The following is a 22,616-nucleotide window of genomic DNA, read 5'->3' as shown; positions in this document are numbered from 1 at the left end:
TGGCTTGTGTATAGATACCACCTGTAGAGCTTTAAAAATAAGAGTACCTGGATTCCAGCCCCAGAGATTCTGATTTGTATGGGTGAGGACCTGAATTGTTGTAAAAGCGCCCCAACTGATTCCAATGTACTACCAGGCTTGAAAACAATTATTTTAGGATTTGGGCCTTAAAGACTACGGAAAGTCAGGGTAAAATAAGCAATAACAGAAATTTGGAGGAAGCATTTATATGCTTTAATTTATACACTTCAATCTTAATTTGGAAATTAATATATTTTTGCTTTCATTTTAGCAAAAAGCATATATATGATATGCATATTATATATATATATATACACACACATATATATTTATATATATAGCCTAAACCAAACGCTAGCTAACCAAATCCAAAACTGTGCTCAAAAGAGAATAGAGTATGATCAAATATAATTGACATTACTGATGTATGTAAAGTTTAACATCAAAAAATAAATATATCTACAATTCTTCTCATTGATGAATCAAGAAGAAAAATTGTAAGATTATGTTTATGTATGGATAAAAGGAATTTGATACAGTCTATTCCTACATGTAAAAATTATCAGCAAACTGGGAAATCTGTCAGTTTCTACTAATTAAACATACTCCTACCTATGACCCAGAAATCCTGCAATCAGCATATACTCAAGTGAAATTAGTCCATATGAAACAACAATGAAGAAACAACAAGAAAACAAGAAACAACAAAAGAAAGAAACAACAAAAAACCCTTGTGCAAGGATATCCAGAGCAGTTTATTCATAATAGCTCCCAGGTGTGTGTTGGAGTCAGCTTGCAGAAGCTCACAAGGAACAATGCAAGGTTGTTGTTAAACCATGCAGCTTAAAATTGGCTGTGGTGAAAGTACTTATGCCGGGGAATTGGCAAATGCTACAAATCAGAGTGTACAGTGCTACAAATCCCCCTCCCCCCGAAACCCTCAGCCCTTTACCAGCACACCATTGAATAGCTCCAAACTAAATGTCCATCAATAGAAAATTAGATAAACAAAAGGTGGTGTATTCATAAAATACTGTATGGTGATAAAAAGAACAAATTACTGATGCAATAATATGAATGAATCTCAGAAACATTATGTTGATTGAAGGAAGTCAGACCAAAGGAATACACAACTAACCTGTAATTATCAAATTCAGAATACTGATTACCTCTGGAGGTAAAGTGTTATTGAGTATAAAGGGGCATGGAGAGATTTGGAGAATGGTTAAAATGTTCTACATTTTCATCTAACAGGTAGTGACATGGTTATATGTACGTATAAACATTCACTGAAATGGATACTCAATAAATAAAAATTAAGGTTTAAAAATAGGTTTGTACAAAACATCAAGATTTACAAAGATCTGAGGCAATTTTGAAAAAGTTGACAAAAAAAATCCATTTGATTCAATCATGTCCTGTTGAATATTAAGACATGTAACAACTACAACAGTAAAAGCATATGGAATAAGCAAAACAGAGAAATAACCTCATGAAAAGAATACAGAGCTCAGCAAGATTTAAACACAATTTTTTTTTTTTTTTAATGTGTTATGTGGGCCTCTCACTGTTGTGGCCTCTCCCGTTGTGGAGCACAGGCTCCGGACGCGCAGGCTCAGCGTCCCAGCCGCTCCGCATGTGGGATCCTCCCGGACCGGGGCACGAACCCGTATCCCCTGCATCGGCAGGCAGACACTCAACCACTGCGCCACCAGGGAAGCCCCAAAACACAGTTTTGATATATGGTAAATAAGGCTCCACAAAGCAATGAGTTATAAAGAGATTATTTAATAGATTATGGAGGGAAAACTGGATATGATTACACAAAGGAAAATAAGACTCAATCATTAACTGACACTGTAAGTAAAATAATGGAGAATATCTTAGTGACTTCAACATGGGAAAGTACTTCTTAAACAAAATCCGGAGACTGAAACCCATAAGTCAAAAATTGATGTGTTTGAATAGATCAAAAGTAAAGATTTCTGTTGAATATAAAGACCACAGAGAAAGGTAGCAGACAGCCAGGAAGAAGCCAATTGCCGTATGTAATACTGCCAAGGGACCAATGTCTAGAACTGTACTCTTAAGCACAGTAGCCACTAGCCACATGTGACTATTTAAATGTAAATTAGTTGGAGTTAAGTAAAATGAAAAATTCACTTCCTTAGTGCCACAAGCCATATTCCAAGTGCTCAATAGTTACATGTGGCCAGTGCTATCAAATTAGACAGAAAGAAATAGAACATTTTTATCACTGCAGAAAGTTCTACTGAACAATGCTAGTCTAGAATATAGGAGTTTCTGCAAATAAACTGGAAAAGGATAGGAAACATGATAGAAAAATTGGCCAAAAAAAAAAACTTAGACTAGAAAAGACAAGTCACAGAGGAGAAACCCATGTAGTTTACATGTAAATGAGTTTCTCAAATTTACTAGTAATCCAAGAAATGCAAGTTTAAAAGATACTATACTTCACCTATTGAACTGGAAAAATTTGAATGTTGTATAATACCAAGGGTAGTCAAGGATGTAAAGAACTAGGAATCCTCATGTACAATTTGTTGGAGTGTAAATTGTTCTGATTTTACTGGCAAGCAGTTGATCAATATACAGTCACATTGAATATGTGTATAAATTATGCCCCAGTGGCTCCACCCGCAGAGAAATTCTCTCAGAATTTCACAAAGGTATTTATACAAGGTTATTCATTGTAGTGTTTTATGTAGTTCCAGAAGTTGAAGACATATACATACTAGGTATCCATCCTTCCAGGAATGGATAAGCAAAATGTAGTGGAGGCACACTGTCAGATACTATGAAGCAATTAGACACAATTCATTAGGTAAATTTACATAGAGCAATGTAAGTAAGCATTTAAATATATTTTTGAATATATTATGAATGTTATAAGAAGTATCAAACAGAATAAGACTACATACAAAAATATTTATGTAAATTAAAACATGTGTATACAAAATAACTATGTTTTATAATGATATATATTGAAAATATGTGCACATATATGTACATGTCATGCACATACATACACACATACACATAATAACAGTAGGAGTGGAGATAGGACAAAGGGAAAAACAAACAAAAGAACAATTGAAAAAAGAAATGCGTATATCAGTGGAATAGAATAGAGTGTCCAGAGTCCAGAAATCCACCCACACACATATAGGAAATTGATATTCAACAAAGATGCAAAGTCAACTCAATGGAAAATGACAGTCTTTCAACAAATGGTGCTGGAACAAATGGGCATCGACATGCAAAAAAAAAAAAAAAGAAAGAAAGAAAAACAAAGATAAAAAGTAAAGAAATAAAGAACCTCAACCCATACCTTGTCCCACATACAAATATTAATTCAAAATAGATCATAAACCTAAATATAAAACCTAAAACTAGAAAATATTTAGAATAAAACAATAGAAAACCTTTGGGTCCTTGAATTAAACAAAGATTTCTTAAATATAACACTAAAAGCATGGTCCATAAAAGAAAAATAAAGATAAATTGGACTTCATTAAATTAAGAAATTTTGCTTTTCTAAGACACTGTGCCATAAATGAAAAGGCCTACTCCAGAGTGGGAGAAGATATTTGCAAAACTTATCTCTGATAAAGGACTTGTATCTAGAATATATAAAGAACTGTTAAAACTCTAAGAAAATCTAATAGAAAATGGGCAAATGGTTTAAACAGACACCTTACCAAAGAAGGTATACAGACGGCAAATAAACATGTGAAAAGATACTCTTCATCATTAGTCATTAAGGAAATGCAAATCAAAACCACAATGAAATACCACTAAACATGTATTAGAATGGTGACAGTTAAAAGACTGACAGGGCAAAGTGTTGGTGAGGATGTGGGATTCTTGCACAAAGCTAGTGAAATTGTAAACTGGCACATCCATTTTGTAAAAAAGCTTGACAGTCTCTTTAAAGTAAACATTCATCTACTGTATGACCCAGCTATTCCACACCTAGGTATTAAAACAACAGAAATGAAACATATGTCCACACAAAGACATACATTATTGTTCATAACAACTTTATTTGAAATAGACAAAACGTGGAAAACACCCAAATGTCAATTAACAGATGAATTGATAAACAAATGCTATACTCTGGAACACTACTTAGCAATAAAAGGAGGGAACTATTGATACAAAATACAACATAGATGATTCTCAAAATAATTATGCTGCATAAAAGAAGCTAGACGAAATTTCATGCATACTGTATGATTTCATTTATAAAAAATTCTAGAAATTGCAAACTAATCTATAGTGATTCGAACAGATTTGTGGTTGGGAGAGTAGCAGAAAGGAGAGATTACAAAGAGACACAAGGAAACTTTTGGGGCTGATGCTCCTTATCTTGATTGTAGTGATGGTTTCAAAAACGTTTTCATATGTCAAAACTCATCAAATCATACATCTTAAATAGGTTCAGTTTCTCATATGTAAATTATATGGCAATAAAGTTGTAAAAAATTAAGAGAAAGAATGAAAACAAAAGAGAAGTTTTGCATGGAACAGTATTGACAGACAGTGTGCCATGAACTGGAAAAGATGAGTTTAACTACTTCACCCATATGCACCTAAGGTCCTCTGAAAATATTTTAAATGAAAAATCATGCTTGACTAGAAGATGTGCTCGATGATCTCAATCATGGCTGCTCAGAACCAGAGATAACATATTCCATCTGTCATTCAGTGCTAGCTAACCTTACCATGGCTATAAGAGAAAAAAATCTGCCTTTGATATGCAAGCATTGAAACTGTTAACCTAAACAAATTAGAAGCAATCATTGGTGTCATGAACAGCTAAAGTTTGGAGAAGATTTTCATAGTGTTGTAAGAACAAGACTTGCATTTTGGTAGTTTATCGAAAACGAACAAGCTGAACGACACTGTCCATGTTAGTATGGGCACCAATCCTTCTGTCTCCTTATTATCTCTTCAAAGGATTTCCACACCCATAAATAAAATATCAAGCTAGTTTCACTCCTCTTTGGAGTTAAAAAAAAAAAAATCATCTCTTACTCCAGGCCTTTATTAGGTATTGACTTGTCCAGTACAAAGTCATGTCTAAAGGAACCATATTGCTTTAAGGATAGTCACAAAAAAATGATATTCAGACACAGACATCCTTAATGGGTGCACCATATTGGAAGATTCTCCTAATACTCTTACGATGGGGAAGATTTTGGAAAATAAAAAGTTCATGAACAAAGATGACCTATTCCACCACCTTCATCAAAGTCAAAGCTAATACATGACATACTAAGGATAATGAAGCCTAGAAGGAAACAATGTAAAGGACAGTAGCAACTGAATTACCCTGCATATACTGAGCGTGTTCAGCATATGCCCCTAAAAAAGGAAAGGGGAAAATACAGCTCAATTTATGGAGGTCCTCAAAATTACCCAGAAAAGCTCTTCAGAGACCCTTTCTTTGAAAGAGATGATTATTAATTTCAAGGTAACATTGAAGCTGGGCCAAACAGAAAAATGTAACTATTTCATAGCAGAATGTTTTCCTAGAATGTTGTAAGTGGTCACAGAATGCCTAAACTCTTTACAGACAGGCAAAAAATATCTTGCGGACTGTGGAGCATGCAGGATAGTAGTTTTCTTCCTGAAGTGAAAACACTGATTCATTGCTCTTACTCTGATACCTAACAAATGCTGGAGTTTCAAAAAGAATTACTTTTCATTTTAGCTTTGCTATTAACTTTACAACTTTGCTCAAATTTCAGGCCTTCTGTATCTCTTGCTTTTTATAAAACTGCAAAAGTCTATCTTCGAAGATTAATACAAATCGTAAGCTATTTTCCACAAAAATATGTTAAAAGTATTTTAGGCTTATAAGAAACAAATTATGACACTATCTTTTAAAAAGGTATAGCAAAGAGATGTGACTATTCAGATGAAAAACATTAAATGATATATTTTCAATATTTGCTTGATTGGAGGTTACTTGAAATCTGTAGCTCGATGCAATAAAACTATCTTGAATCACTGCGGTCTTATACTGATTGACATGTCAAAAGCTCCACTGAGAAAAGCCTTGTATGATTGTCATCAAAAGATTGTAAAGTGACATGCTTTTCAAAGATGAGATCAAGCAGTCACACTGGGTATTATGTGTATAATACATTGTGTATTATATTATGTGGCATTGCAGCATCAGTTTATGAAATGCCATGTGAAAAATACCATGACTTAGGTAAGAATGATCCAAGTTTTCCTATACATAATCCTAGATATAAATGGATTTTACTGAACAGTAATCTTAATTATCTGTTTTTCACTCTGCAAGAAAAAAAAAAAAGCTTGATTCTACAATAGGCCTTTTTAATTTACAGTTAACTGACTGAAGTGCCATGCAAATGGAAATAAAACTGCAGCCCTGGGACATTCTAAAACATGACACATGAGGTTGCCAAGGTAACCCACCAGGAGGCTGTCTTGGCATCTTCTGGAATAAAATAGGAAGAAAACATTATAGTGAACAGATGGGGGATGGGGATCTTCTGGGCTCAGTTATATAATAAAAGTGTTGCCAAAAACTACAGCTCCATGAAATTGGTTTCAAACAAAAAAGGACCAAAGTATCTCTCACACGTCTAGTGTTTAAATGGAGCAGGATTTATGATCCACAAGAATGGAATTTGAAACAAATTATTTTAAATATTATTTAAATGGTATAATTTCTTCAAATCCACTATGCATTACATTTATCAAGGTTTATACTTAACAAAAATTCGACATGGGTGTAGAGCGATATTCAAGGTGCAAAAGTGATGCTAACTTTCTAATATCTTACTATTAGGACAGGTCTGGAGGAGGAAGCAGAACTTGCCTAAGAAAATATTCTCAAGATAAACAACCAGAGAGAACAATAAAAGTATAGATGACAGAATCATTCACTTTAGCTCATTGATAATTTTACATTTATCCCTTACATTCTTTTAGAATTACAAAGTGTTCCTTTGATTTAGGAGTCTTTTCCTTATATTCACAATGATGCCGTTTCTGTTAAACTCACACACAAAGCTTTAGTACCCTCTCTTTGAAGAGCTGATTCTCTCTAACATAAGGTTAGTCTATGAATAGTAAGCGAATCTCCTTGGCCTGTCCTTAGACTTTTTTCAGTTCTCCTCTGTCCCTGAAGATTGGATAAGAACTCTCTGAGCTGATGAAGGACAAACACAGAGATTGGCCACTTTGGTTGGTGTGTGACAGTACTTGTGGCTGTCACGCCTTAGCTGCATTTAAGAATTCTACACAGAAGCAAAAAGTTCCAATAGGAAAGAGGAGAATTAAGAAATAACACCATTTAATTTCAGATGTTTATAAACGTAATAACTGCTTTCTAAAAATTTTATATAAAAATATAGAGTTTTTGTCCTTTGAAACATTGCCTATAGCAAGATCACTAGAGTCTTTGATTACTGTGTGCCCTGGATGGCAGTAATCCAATCAATTCAATTTTAAAAATCAAAGCTGATTATTTTACAGTGTACATTCATTCATGAGCACCAATGTTATTTTGCTGTTTTGGTGCAGTGGAGATATTAAGGTACAATCTTCCTTATTTTTTTAAAATTTATTTATTTATTTATTTTTTGGCTGTGTGGGGTCTTCGTTGTTGCGTGCCAGCTTTCTCTAGCTGTGGTGAGCGGGGGCTGCTCTTTGCTTCAGCGCACGGGCTTCTCATTGCAGTGGTTTCTCTTGTTGAGGAGCTCAGGCTCTAGGCACGCAGGCTTCAGTAGTTGTGGCTCACAGGCTCTAGAGTGCAGGCTCAGTAGTTGTGGCACACGGGCCCAGTTGCTCCGCGACATGTGGGATCTTCCCAGACCAGGGCTCGAACCCATGTCCCCTGCATTAGCAGGTGGATTCTTAACCACTGCACCACCAGGGAAGCCCACAATCTTCCTTTTAAGAGATTTGTTTTAATACATAAGCAGCTGCAGACCTTCATCTGGTCATACCACCATTTTCCTTAATATCTTTCAATATTTCTCTTCACCTGTAGACTAGAAGAGTCTGCTTACTATAATTCATAGGGCATTTCTTAAGCCCCTAGATTTCTGCTTATGCATGGTAGGCTCCAGCCACCAGAAATTTTCATTCTCTCTGAACATCCAGGGACATTTATTTTTCTCTCTCTAGAGTATCTGTCTACTTCTCTGGAAACTTGCTTCAACTCAGCTCACAGGTCACATCTTCTGGAAAATAATGTACCCTCCTTTTCTGTACTTAGGGAAGTGGCTCTTCTTCTTTGCTACTATTACACTTTGTATTTATCTAATGTACTATGTATCACATTGTGATGTGCTTTAGAACTCTCTCATGCATGGTATACTTCTTGAAGACAGATATATGTCATGCCTATTTTGGACCACTGGTACATAGCAGAGTCTCCAGCACTTAGAAGACAATCAATAAATGTTTGCTGAGTACCGAATGAACTTCTTCAGTTATAGAGTGAAGAAGTACCAGGGTGAGAAATGGATCCACAACTAGCTGATTCCTAAATTTTGCATTGGATCACCTATTGAAGTAGGTCTAAGTTGGACAAAGACATCTGTTTTTTAAATAAGTCTTGGAGGGCTTCCCTGGTGGCGCAGTGGTTGAGAGTCCGCCTGCTGATGCAGGGGACACGGGTTCATGCCCCGGTCTGGGAAGATCCCACATGCCACGGAGCAGCTGGGCCCGTGAGCCATGGCCACTGAGGCTGCGCGTCCGGAGCCTGTGCTCCGCAGTGGGAGAGGCCACAACAGTGAGAGGCCCGCATACCGCAAAAAAAAAAAGAAATAAAAAAATAAGTCTTGGAAATGATTCTGACACCAAAGTTTTGGAATTGAGACATAGGCTGCTGAAGAGTTTTCTAATGTAGAAAAAATGGGCAAGTGGAGGAATAACATAAAACTGGAGATATTTTCCATTAAATAGCTGTTATAATTAATTTTAAGCAAGTACAGCATAATGCAGTATAAAAGCTTACCATCAAATCTAAAATGTAATGTCTGCAATTTTTTTAATACCTATAACATGTGGGGGAGCAAGTTACAAAGTCATAAACTTATAATCTCATTTAGACAGCATGCTTCATCTTCTTAAGGTCAGAAGAGTACCCATAATATCATCCTTGTAGCATCCAAACACGTCCAGCCAAGGAACCCTAGAGTTCCTGCAGTGAGAACCCTAGAACTCTTTGTATTTGAGAAAAATCAGAGAGAATTGTTTACAAAATGAGTGTCAGGCATAGAAAACCACTGTAGCGCTCATATCATAGACTGAAGTCTCTGCTGCTTGGGAAATAAACACTGGGCACCAATAAGTTAGCACAATTATTGGCTACATTTCAAATTTTGAAATAACTTAATTAGTTAAACCAAGCTTATTTGAAGAGCTAGGAAAGTTGGTGTTTATATTTTTTAGCTTACCTGTTCCTAAAACTACTCATTTTGCTACTGTGCTCCAAGAGTTCCTAAAGAGCCCATGGAAGGTTGGGAATGAGCAGTGTGAAGGAGATACTGAAGGAGCTTATCTCCAGTCTCCTCTGCCTACAATTCTATAGGGATGATAACTGATCTCTCAGTCATACACACAGAATATGATGTCAAGCCCTGTACAGCCACAGTTTATATCAGCTTCTCAGCAGGAATGAGCTAATGCATTAAATCTGTGATTCTAACTCCATCTCAGAGTTGAGTACCAACTCTCAAATAGGGAAGAAACATTTCTCTGAATCACACCTTCTTTGCTTGGTCCTGATGTCCTGTCTTGTCTTAAATCTTGCTGTCTCTTTAAGATTGGAACAGCACTTTCCGTCACCCCCTTCCCAATACCCATCACTGGCCAGAATTCTTTCATAGTGGGCAGCTTACCTGGACCAGAATGCCACTGAATTTTACATTGTGTCAGTTAGACTTCTCATGTTACTGTACCCAAGTGAAGCATAGGGCTCTATCATTTAGCCACAATTGCCATGTCCATGACTTTTCTCTCTAAGCCATTCAGATAATATACAGATAATTATTCGTTGCAAGATCTAGCTCTGTAGCTGTATTCATATTCCTGCCCCCATAAAGCTGGATCTTTACTTCCTTCTCTTTTCATCAAACTAAGACGCAAGGGCCTCAGCATATATTACTATTAAGTCTGCATGTGCTAGGATGCAAATAAATCCTGATTAAGTCATGAACTCATTGGGAAAGTAATGCATTGTCTGTTACGGAGAGTCTAAAAGTCCTAACTCTTGCTGGGAAATAAAGTCACATCATTAAAGAACAGAATCATTGTAGATGGAAGAGATACCCCTGTTGATCTCCTGGCACATTTCCTTTTAAAGGTAGTTTTTGCCCGTACCTTAAAAATGTTCATTCTCCTCCCCTGTAGAAATTCATACAATGTTTACCAAAAAAAAAAAAAAAAAAAAAAAGTAGCATAGAGAAGAGATTCTCCTCATAGGGAAAGAAGCATCCTTTCTAAGAAAAGACACACCGAGGAACTGATGGACAATGACAGGGAAGTTGTCCCATTTTTGGTTGATTTTGGTTGGTTATTGCTGTTTTGTACTTTTTTAAAACGTTGTACGTTGCTCGTATGATTTTTTTAAATTGAACTGGTTGGTTGAAGTAAGTCGTAATATCATCAGACTACATTGGAAACATGAAGAATAGAGGTGAGAAGAGAAATGGCAGAAATGGAAGAGAGACAAGAAAAAATGTCATAACTAAACATACATTCCTTCTTCACAACTTTCTCCAAAAGACTTTAAAATCTGAGAAGTAAGAGAACCTCGGGTCAAAGGACCCCAAGATACTAAAAAATGTGGTATGTCTCTATTTTATGGATTTCAAAAAGTAACGGCAAAAATGCAGCCCTGAAAAAAAGCAGACAGAGCAACTTGGTTTGCTTTCCTTCCTTGCTCTACTTCTATGGTCCTCTGAAGACTAATAATGCAAAATGCGACCACTTCTCCGTCTGCTTTGCTTCTGAGCTGTAACACTAAAGGGTAAGTGTGTATATAACTTAACATTATGGAACATCAATTTCTATTTGCAAATTTCACTAGAATTTGACAATTATTCCAGTAATATACTGAAGATAGAAGATCTTTAGCCACTTTGCCTGAGTGGAGACTCAGAATTAAATCCAACGCTATAAACGAAACATAGTTTGATACGATAACCGAATTACTTCTCTATAATAGCTACTTAAGTATATGTCTAAGTGTTCATTTAATGATGAAAATATAAACAAAAGAAAATTAAGTATCTTCAGTTCTTGATTAGAAAGCAATGGAAAAATTGCTTCCGGGTGTGATACTAAGAAAAGATATAAAGGTGTGTATGTGTAGTAGTAGTAAGCTAGTGACTACAGTTATACATATCGTACCCTAAATAGAATCTGGTGAGATAACATCTGAAAGCCAAACATCAGTCTTATATTTTGGACCTTATTAGTAAGGAAAATTGTTAACTGATATTTATCAGGGATGCCTGAGGATCTGACTCAGTCAATTCTCCTAGCAATACGTTTCACAAAATTTATAGAATAGGATACCACGTGGAAAACAAGTGAAAATCCAACCAAGAACTATGTACTGGACCAAACACTTGCTTTATTGTCCACAGAAAGTAATGAATACTCTAAATTGATAAGAAGCAAATTTTCCAAAGATTGGGCTGATTATGAGCACATAAAGTGACCATGTGACTAATTAAAGAAAAAAGCTAAAGGGATTGCAGCACTGATTACTCTCTAAGCCTAGGCTATCCAGCATCTTATCTCATGATCACATTGCCCCAAGCATGAAATGACTGAGACATCAAAAGCATTACCTGTTAGCCATGCAGAATCCACAGCCTCTGCTATGTTGTTGCTATGTGTGATGTGTTATTTCCTTCCTATGCTTTCTTAAGGCTAAAAAAAATTGGTGTTGGTTAAAAGATATTGTGTCTCATGGGTCTGATGGTCAATCCAAACCATAGACCATTACTGAGAGTGTGACAGAGAGAGTTTGCAAGGACTATTTACTATGTCTGTTTTGCAGGTACGAAAATGTAGGTTTAGAGATTGTTACGATGAAGTGGCCAAGCCAGTACTGGAATTGCCTGACATCAAATAATGTGCTTTTAAATAATACCAGATGCTTTGTCCATATTGCTCCCTGCTGTCTTAGCAAGTCCAGCAATGGGACTCTTAATTGTTGGTTGTAATGACTCCATAATATAACTGCATTTTGATAGTTGATATATAATCTAATTTTATTCTCAAAGGATGAAACTCATCACTGTACAGCAGGAAATCTATCTGATACCGAGTATCTACCCCTTAGCTGTCTCTGATTTATATGCTTTTACTGTATGCACTATCACTGAAGTCCCATATTTTCCCTGAATTTCTCCCCAGGAACATAGGAGAGGATAACAACTTTTTTCTGAGCTTATTCACGTATACATCTATAACTATTTTGCTGATTTCTTCCAAAATGCACCAACCCCTCAGTTTATTACTTTTGGTTCTTATGTAATGTTGGTATCGTTTTTTTTTTGCCTGAATATTCTTTTTGTGACTCTTCTCATCCATGTTATCACAGACTACAGCTACCTTAAAGGTAGGGAATGTGTCTGCCAACATCTTCCTCTGTGTGCCAAGATATCATATGTGTTTAACACTCATAAGTATTATAGCAAAAGATCATTAACAGACATATGTGGTATGCACAGCTTTTTTATATAAATAAATTGACATCTACTGAATTCAAATTAGATTACCATTTTTATAGAATACCCAAACAAAAAGCTGACATTTATGAACCTGGATTTATGTTAGAGGATGCATGAAAGAGAAATTTCTTCTGAGTTGCAATTTTGTATTAGCCTTAGGTATAGAAAGCATTATTCCTTTTTGCTATAACTTTTAAAAAAGAGATAAATTTTACTACAAAACCTATACAAACTTAATCATGAGAAGAAAAGGAGTTAGTTTATCTTCTAACCTAACCTTAAAATAAAAATAATTGAATGACCTGGCTCTGCTCTTTATAAAGTCATACAGGAAAATTTCCCCTTTTCATTTTTGTGGGCCCAGTTTATCACTGGTCTTTGCATTTTACCGTGTTAACCTTTTAGAATTCTTCTACCCTCCAAATTCCAGAAGCACAATTATGCCTTTAACATCTCAATGGATCACATTAGATTTCTGTAGAGTATATAAGCACATAGTCCATGATGATAGGATGCTTCCCGAAGACACGAATACAGAAAATTTTCACAGGATATATATTATGGATGATAAAAATTTTCTCCCGTCAAAAGTTACTATTTTTATTCTAAAAGTATAAGATCACACAGATTCACTAATGTTATATATTGTACTGACCAGCTTACCCAATAATTCCATTAGCTTACTTAAAATTCTATTCTTTCCCTAATGTATTGTACCATTGTTCTTTTTATACATCCAACTGAAGATATATGATATATATTATGCATATTAAAATGATATATACATATACACTATGTATATATAATTTTTAAAAAATCTATGGAAATGTCCCAGTTCATTGGGACTGCTACAACAAAAACAGCACAGACCAGGTGACTTAAACAACAAACATTTATTTCTCACAGTTCTGGAGGCTGGGAAGTCCAAACTCAAGATGCTGGAAGATTTGGTGTCTAGTGAGATCCCATTTCCTAATTCATAGACAAACATATTCTTGCTATGTCTTCACATGGCAGAATGGGCAGGGAACACTCTGTGGGCACTAATCCCATTCTTGAGGGGTCCAGACTCATAATTTAATCACCTTCCCAAAAGCCCCATTTCCAATTACTATCATGTTGAGGATTAGGTTCCAACATATGAATTTGGAAGGAACACAAACATTCAGTCTATAGCAGTAAGTTATTAAAAGTATAATTATTTTTTAAAGTGTTAGAAGTTTTAATATATTGTTAATATAATATTACAAATCTTACAAGGCATCTATTATAATTCTGCTTTCACAGAGGATAAAAGTGTGACTCAGAGAAGTTAAATTAATAAATACCAGAGCATAGATTTGAACCAAGGCTATGAAATTTTAGAGCTTGTTATATTTTATTTACAATGATTAATCTTTAAATTATGATTACACGATACACAGTCATTGTTAAAAAATTAATATCAATAAAACTATCACACAGAGATAACATCTGTTTATACTTATATAACACCTGATTATATTCAATGAGTATAAACTCTTCCAGTTACCTTTACACATATATACATATATTGAACATAATATATAGTTATGATATCTAACATTGAATATTTTTTCTATTTCTATATATTCATAGGCATATGCATTATAGTCACATATTTTTAAGGACTTTTCAATAGCCAATCTTATATTCTGCTTTTCAATCCATAAGTTAGTGAGCTTTTTCATGTATTGTTAAATATGCTCTCACATTACATTTAATGCTTACGATAATTTACAATGGAATAATGTTATTGACTTACAACCTGTGTTGTCAAGTATTTAGATCGTATAACAACATGAAATTGGCCAAATAAGTTGCTTTTAAGATTGGCTGTATTCATGGATTTCCTTTTACTACCACCAGCCTCACCCTCATTCATTTCTCAATTCTGAGCAATTTGAATTTTGTTCTCTACCATCAACTGAAACTGCTCTTGCCAAAGCAACTTAAAATCTTCCTGTTACTAAATCTAATGACTATGTGTCATTGTTCTTAACTGACTCATCTGCAGGGGGGTGACACTGTAGTCACCTTCCTTCTTCTCTTGGCTAATATAAGGCCATATTCATTGTTTTCACCCAGTGATTTCTCCACCGTGTCTTTCAAATCTTAGCTTAAAAGCCACCTCCCCAAACAAGCCCTCTTAAACCTCCTCTCTAACCAAGTTTCCCAATGCTTTACAACCAGAACACTATTCAGTCAGAGACTTAGCACAAGTTGTTTTTAAAATCAACAACAACTAAAACCAACAACAACAAAAAACCTATTTATTTGTTTAATCAACAGATGGAAAACACCAAAGTGCCAGAAAACTTTCTATTTTATTTACCTATGTAAACCTATAGTACATCACAATGCTTGGCCCAGGATACTGTGCTGAACCATGAATGAAACTTTCTTTCCCCTCATTTTTCATTGGGGAGAAGGATTTTCTTTGAAACCTTATCACCAAAGGGCATGCAAGTACTATATGACTCAAGGTAGTGCTGTAAGCTTTGTATAAAGATTTTTTGAGGTGGTAGCATCAAAAAGAAAAGAATATACCTCTTACAGGAAAAGAAATTATCCCTTCTTTCACTCATGAAATCCTTGTTGATGAAACCTATTAAAACTCTTTCTCACTAACTGCGTGATCATAAGCTATTTAGTCAACCTGCCCCAAGACAGAATTTGATCAGTAATTATAGACATCTCACCTAGATTAACAGTTTGAAACACTTCATTAAAAAATAAAAATGATGCTAAGGAAATGTCATAAATTCACACACATTCTTTGCTTTCACCTCTAAAAGTAGATGATTCTATGTTCTTGAAAATTCAATTATATATCTCAAAAAGGACAATTGCTATTATAACACTTTCAGTCTTGAAGATTAATTACCTTCCTCTAGCTTTGCTCCTTCAGTTGAGTTTCCTGCAGCAGACATTTACTGGAGAGTCCACTGTCAGCATTTTTAAACTTTGATCTTAATTACATATAAATTTTTGCATATTTCTTTTCAAGCTATTGTGTAACAAGGTATTAAATGAATGCTTCTATGAATCTCTGTGTATTCAAGGGTACTCTTAAGTTCAAGTTTCAGTCTTGTCTCCTGATAAGAAAACATGCCTCATTTTATTCTTAATCTTAGAGGAATTGATTAAAGCTAATTTCTTGGTTTAAAAAATTTTAAGCTACATTTTTTTCAATGTTGAATAGCTCCCACATAAAAAACTAAACAAGGGCTTCCCTGGTGGCACAGTGGTTGGGAGTCCGCCTGCCAATGCAGGGGACACGGGTTCGTGCCCCGGTCGGGAGGATCCCACATGCCGCGAAGCGGCTGGGCCTGTGAGCCATGGCCACTGAGCCTATGCGTCCGGAGCCTGTGCTCCGCAGCGGGAGAGACCGCAACAGTGAGAGGCCCGCATACCGCAAAAAAAAAAAACTAAACAAAACAAGACACAAGCTCTGTACAGCCCATCATTCATCCAGTTTCTCTCCAGATCTCTATTTTCTCTAGTCCACATCACCAGTAGTATAGATTGTACTCCAATCACAAACAAACCTCTTTATCAAGCTCATCATCTGGCAGTACTCAAGCTACAAGCAGTCCCAGAATATATTTACTTAACCAAGATTCTCTTTTTTTTTTGGTAATGGCACTATCATGGCCCTTTCAAACATAGTAGTATACTCCTAGAATCACTAAAATTCCTGAAGTATTTGTATTAAACTACATATTGATAGTCTTAGTTTTATAGTATTGCCGTGAATGGATTTCTTTAAGAAGATAAGTGAACCACAGCTGCAATCAGTTTCTTCATTATTTTTTCTTGGAATAAGAAATCATTTACATTGTTAAAATATATTTAGTTAGTAACAGTATGACTTATTAATCAGTATATAGGGCAAATAGTTAATCCACAGTTGCATCTCAATGAAAAGAATGGTTATGTCCTGACAAGCAACCAACACATATTCAGCATTAAAAAGGATGTCCTCAGAGCATGAGGTTTTACGGTGATTACTAAAGAATTACAAGTCAGAGTACTTGTTAAGATTTCTGCGCATCCGGAGCCTGTGCTCCGCAACAGGAGAGGCCACAACAGTGAGAGGCCCACGTATCGCAAAAAAAAAAAAAAAAAAAAAAAAAATTTGAAAATTTATATAGTCAAACCAAAACACATGAAGTAAAATAAGTTTTTAAAAGTTTGAATCTGATTTCTCTAGTAATAACACAAGCTGCTTCCAGAGAAGATTTATGTGAGACTTTCATTCATTCAACAAATATATGTTGAGCCCCACCAATGAGACAAACTGCTCTGGGTGACGGCAATACTAAGATGAACTACGCACTTTAAGACTCTGCTCTTGTAGAACTTGTATTCTTCTGTAAAGCAGATGGAGGCTAACGAGCAAAACCAATATAAACCAGAACAAAATACCACCAATGACTGGTTCCAAAAGACAATAAAAACCAGGTTATGTAGTACTCAATGATGGTTGGTAAAATTCTAGATTAAATAGTCATAGAAAGCTTTTCGGAGAAGGTTACTTTTACTTTGAGTTGGCACTGACAAGGAGAAGGTAAACAGGGAGAGGAAATAACTATTTCCAAGGCTTACATTGAGAACAAATCTAGAGTATGGCTAGGGCACAGGGGCAGGGGGGATATCATAGAAAATGATTAACAGGGGCCAACTCATGTTGGTCAATAAACCTTGGTGAGGAGTTTGGCCTTTACTCCAAGTGTGTTGGAAAATTACAGAATATTACAAGCAGCAGGAAAAGGGATATGGTTGGAGACTATGGGTCCAATTGTATTTTTAATAGATCACTTCCTGAAACATAATAGATTATTATTATTATATATATAATATATATATAATAGATTATTATTATTAAACATAATAGATTATTCAGTTTTAACAGGATTACTTATTAGATTCTTACTTTTGATCAAAAACTTCATGAATATATATGAAGTTATTGTAGGGTTATTAATTGGCCTAATTTCAATATTGTTGTGTCTCAGGGAACAGGGAGGAGTGAGGAGAGTAAGAGAGATGGGGGACTGGCTGGTTGGTGGAACAGTCAGAACGCACACAACATTTATCCATTAAGCTCACTGTCTAATCAGGGCACTGTTCGTGATGTTCCCAAAAGTTACAACAGCAAAATCAAAGATCACTGATCATAGGTTACCATAACAAATATAATAATAATGAAAAAGTTTGAAACATTGTGAGAATTACCAAAATGTGACACAGAGACATGAAGTGAAAAATACTTTCCAATACTGCATGTCGGAAGAATGGTGCCTATGGACTTGATTGACGCAGGGTTGCCACAAACCTTCAATTTGTAAAAATTGCAATATCTACAAAGTGAAGTAAAGTGAAGCATAATAAAACTAGGCACACCTGTACAGATCTTACTTCCTTTTTGAAAACATTGTATTGAAGTATATTATAAAATGTACATCTAGGTAATTGTATAGTTCAACAAATTTTTTATGAGGTGAATATGCTTATGGTAACCATCACCAAATCAAAATATAGAATACTATCCAGCAGCCCAGAAGGCTTTCTTATGTTCCTGTCAGTCATTACCTCCGTCTGAGTATTAAAAAGTCACTGGTATGCTGGTTTCTACCACCACGGTTTAATTTGGTCCCTTTAAATTTATGTAAATAAAACCACACAGAGTGCACTCTTCTCTGGCTTATTTCATTAGGCATCATGTCTGAGAAACTTGTCCATGTAGCTGCATATAGCAGTAATTTGTTATCTTAAATTGCTGTATAGTATCATTGCATGAATATGTGACTATTTGTCTAATTACTGTACAATGAAACAATATTCTTACCATTTTGGCTATTTTGAATAATGCTATATTTACCTGTCTTGTGTGTGTGAACATCAATTTGGGGATGATACCTAAGGGTAAAATTGCCAACAGCTCATAAGGATGTATATATTCAGTTATGTTCAGCTTTCATAGATACTGTGAAGTAGTTTTCCAAAGTGATTTTACATGAGTATGAGCAGTGTAAGAAAATGTTAGCTCTGAATTTGCTACCCATCACTTTTTGCAGTTAAACTATTTATTCAGTCTTCTCAATGAGTAGTAGTGTCTTACTGTAGTGTGTATTTGCATGCCCCTTATAACTCATGATATTGCCCATCCTTTTATTTTATCATTGGTCACTTAGATAAGTGTACTATCATTAATAAAATGCCTATTCAAGTCTTTTGCACATTTAAAATTATTTTCCTGCCATTTTCTTGCTAATTTTCAGGAGATTTAATATATTATAGATGAGTACTTTACAAGTAAATATATTTAAAATATCTTCTTCCAGTTTTGTCTTTTGATGAGCATTAGTTCTTCACTTAAATCAAGTCTAATTGAACATATTTTCATTTATAGCTGGTGCTTTTTGTGTCCTATTTAAAAAAGCATTGCCTTTCATTTGGTTACAATGTTATCTTCTGGGTTGGGGCTAAAAGAAAAGATTATTAAAATGGAAAAAGAACTGAGGGATTAGAGTATTAGACAGATTATCTGCATCAGTGGTTTCAAACTTTGCTGTGCATTGAGACACCTGGAAAGCTTTAAAGCCCTCGATGCCCCTGCTGTACCCCAAACTGACTAATTCAGAATCTCTTGGTTTGGGACCTAGGCATTGGTATATTTTAATTGGGATAGAGAGCATTTAGGCAGGAAAAAAATCAGCAAAGAAAGGACAGCATGGCAGCAAATACAGTGAATGTCAATTCGTGCTAGACTGTGGGGTCCACAGAGTGAGGTAATGGTGAGTCTCACAGGAATTAAAGCTGTGGCCTGTAGAATTTTGAGTCCAGAATATTTAGACTGAATTCAACAAATAGTGGGGTTGAACAAGCTTTTTGAGGAAATTAATATGATTCACTAATACATTAGGAGGATTAAAGTGGCAGGGGGATAGAGGTAGATTGGAAGTGAGGGAAACAAGAACAAATTTTCAGACCAATGCCTGTGTTCTGGCTTCTATAACTCTGCTAATCATCAGAAACTGTGTGGTGAAGTTCATGTGTTGGGATTTTTCTGGGAAGAGGATCTAAAGCTATCATCAGATTTTCAAAGGAATCTGAAACTCCCAAAGGCTAAAAACAAGTAGATTAGAGAAGGAAATCAGTTAATGGTTATTATGCTTTGCCACTTAAGAGTTATTGAACACCCAAACCATGTTTGTGGTAGTTGACGTGGAAAAGAGATGACTGATGGTGGAGATGTTTGTGGGTGGACCAAGAGGTATTAGAGGCTAACCGAATGTGTGTGTGTGGCGGGGGGGAGGGATGGAAAAGGGAAGAGGCAGAGGGGAGGGGGAAAGAATATTGAAAATACAACTTGAAGGGCTTCCCTGGTGGCACAGTGGTTGAGAGTCCACCTGCCGATGCAGGGGACGCGGGTTCGTGCCCCGGTCCGGGAGGATCCCACATGCCACGGAGCGGCTGGGCCCGTGAGCCATGGCCGCTGGGCCTGCGCGTCCGGAGCCTGTGCTCCGCAACGGAAGAGGCTCCGCAACGGAAGAGGCCACAGCGGTGAGAGGCCCGCGTACCGCAAAAAAAAAAAAAAAAAAAAAAAAATACAACTTGAATTAAAAGACAAGATAACAGGGAGAACAGATACAGATTAAGAGGAAAATAATCGATACGAATGAGCAGTGGAAGAGTTATTAAGTAAAGATTTTAAACCTTGAGTTTGACAATTAGATAGATAGCCCTGAATTTCTAAATAAATTGTATTGAAGTGATCAGAAAGAAAAGTCAGTAATCAATCCAGGGTCTTTATGTTTTTCCCATAAGCATTCAGTGCGTATAATGGGTAGAAGACTAATTTTCATTCTAGCCATTTGTTCTTTGCTAACAAAAACATGTCCTTTTATTTTCTGCTTGGTGGTCTACACATTAGATAAAATTTAAAATAGGTATTGAAAACAGAATAAGGTCCTTTAACCACAGATTTAAAAAAAAAGAATTAAGTGATGAAACTATGTGCTTAAAAGTTTAGCTTTAGAGACAACTGTTGAAAGTGCTTAGGAATTCATTATAATTATGAAGGGATATATCTTTTAAACTCCAGTTTTCTCACATAGAGGTAGGAAAGGAACTGATAGATGAGCTAAATCTTACCACTGCTTCACAGATAAGGCTAAGGTGAATGAAATGATAAGTGTTTAAAGGGAAAAAGTTGGCAGGTTCCTAACTTCAACCATATTACATACGTGTAGAGCCAGAATAATGACATTAGGTGCCCTTGGGTTAAATTAAAAAACTGTGAGAAAAATATAGATTTGTTTTTTGGCAGATTGGGTTCATAAGGAAAAACTCCATTCAATTTATACTAATAAACTGAGGGTCGCTTAAGTGTAGTCTTTGCAAATGGTTATCATTTCAGAGAGCGAGTCATCATAAAGTCTGTCTGTGCTTATCATCTTGCCACTTGGTAGATTGATAGCTACAGCTCCAACAAGCTGTTCGTGATAAAATTAAATTTTATTTTCTAAGATTTGACAATCTGATAACTTCCACAGAGCTAAATATACTGGGTAGAACCTTAGTTTTCTATATCCTCCCTCCCCTCAAATTTTTTGACTTGTTATGCATTCAGAAACCTATAGGAGTTCTTGAAATATGCGAAATTGGAAAGCTTCAGTCTGCATCCCTGTTGTTGGTTATATTTTCTAGCAGATTTCAGCAACCTGGAAGCAAGCTCAGAGATGGTGGATAATTGTTAGGATTTTGGCAGATGACTGGGAGGAAAAGCCAAAGAGGATGGCAGGGAAAGAGACTGAGTGTTTGAAATAATAGGTAATGGGATCTGAGCTGAATGAGGAGGGGAGTAATCGTAGGATGAGGCCACCAAGCAGGAAAGATGTAGAGACTGGGCCATCTCAGATGTGTGGTAGAACACTGAGAGTGCAAATAATTAAACAGGATAATGAAAATCTCGTATTTTTGCTTAGAGTGTAGGGGCTTTTATACAGTTGATGCTCAATAAATACTCGTTCTAGTGCCCATCATTTCCTCCTCACTCTGAGGATAAAGAGAATTTGATGTGTGATATTATCTAACTCCTTTGATTTATAAAAAGGTTATGCTTTAAAATAATTCTTAATACTAAACAAAAATACATATACAATGGGTAGAACATATTAGGAAATAAATGTCATAGAAGAAAGTGAATTTTATTTATTTATTTTCTAGTTTTTTTAATTATTTATTTTTAACGTATTTATTGGAGTATAATTGCTTTACAATGTTGGGTTAGCCTCTGCTGTACAACAAAGTGAATCAGGTATATGTATACATATATCCCCATATTCCCTCCATCCTGTGTCTCCCTCCCACCCTCCCTTTCCCACTCCTCTAGGTAGTCACAAAGCACCAAGATGATCTCCCTGTGCTATGCAGCTGCTTCCCACTAGCTATCTTTTCACATTTGGTAGTGTATAAATGTCAGTGTTACTCTTTCACTTCGTCCCAGTTTACCCTTCCCCCTCCCTGTATCCTCAAGTCCATTCTCTACAACTGCATCTTTATTACTGTCCTGCCCCTAGGCTCATCAGAACCTTTTTTTTTTAAGATTCCATATATATGTGTTAGCATACAGTATTTGTTTTCCTCTTTCTGGCTTACTTCACTCTGTATGACAGACTCCAAGACGATCCACCTCACTATAAATAACTCAATTTCGTTTCTTTTTTTTCCTTTTTTTATTTTTGCGGTACACGGGCCTCTCCCGTTGCGGAGCACAGGCTCCGGATGCACAGGCTCAGTGGC

This window comes from Delphinus delphis, chromosome 9, assembly GCF_949987515.2.
Source record: "Delphinus delphis chromosome 9, mDelDel1.2, whole genome shotgun sequence".
Classification (NCBI taxonomy): domain Eukaryota; kingdom Metazoa; phylum Chordata; class Mammalia; order Artiodactyla; family Delphinidae; genus Delphinus; species Delphinus delphis.
Note: the sequence above shows the minus strand (reverse complement) of the source record.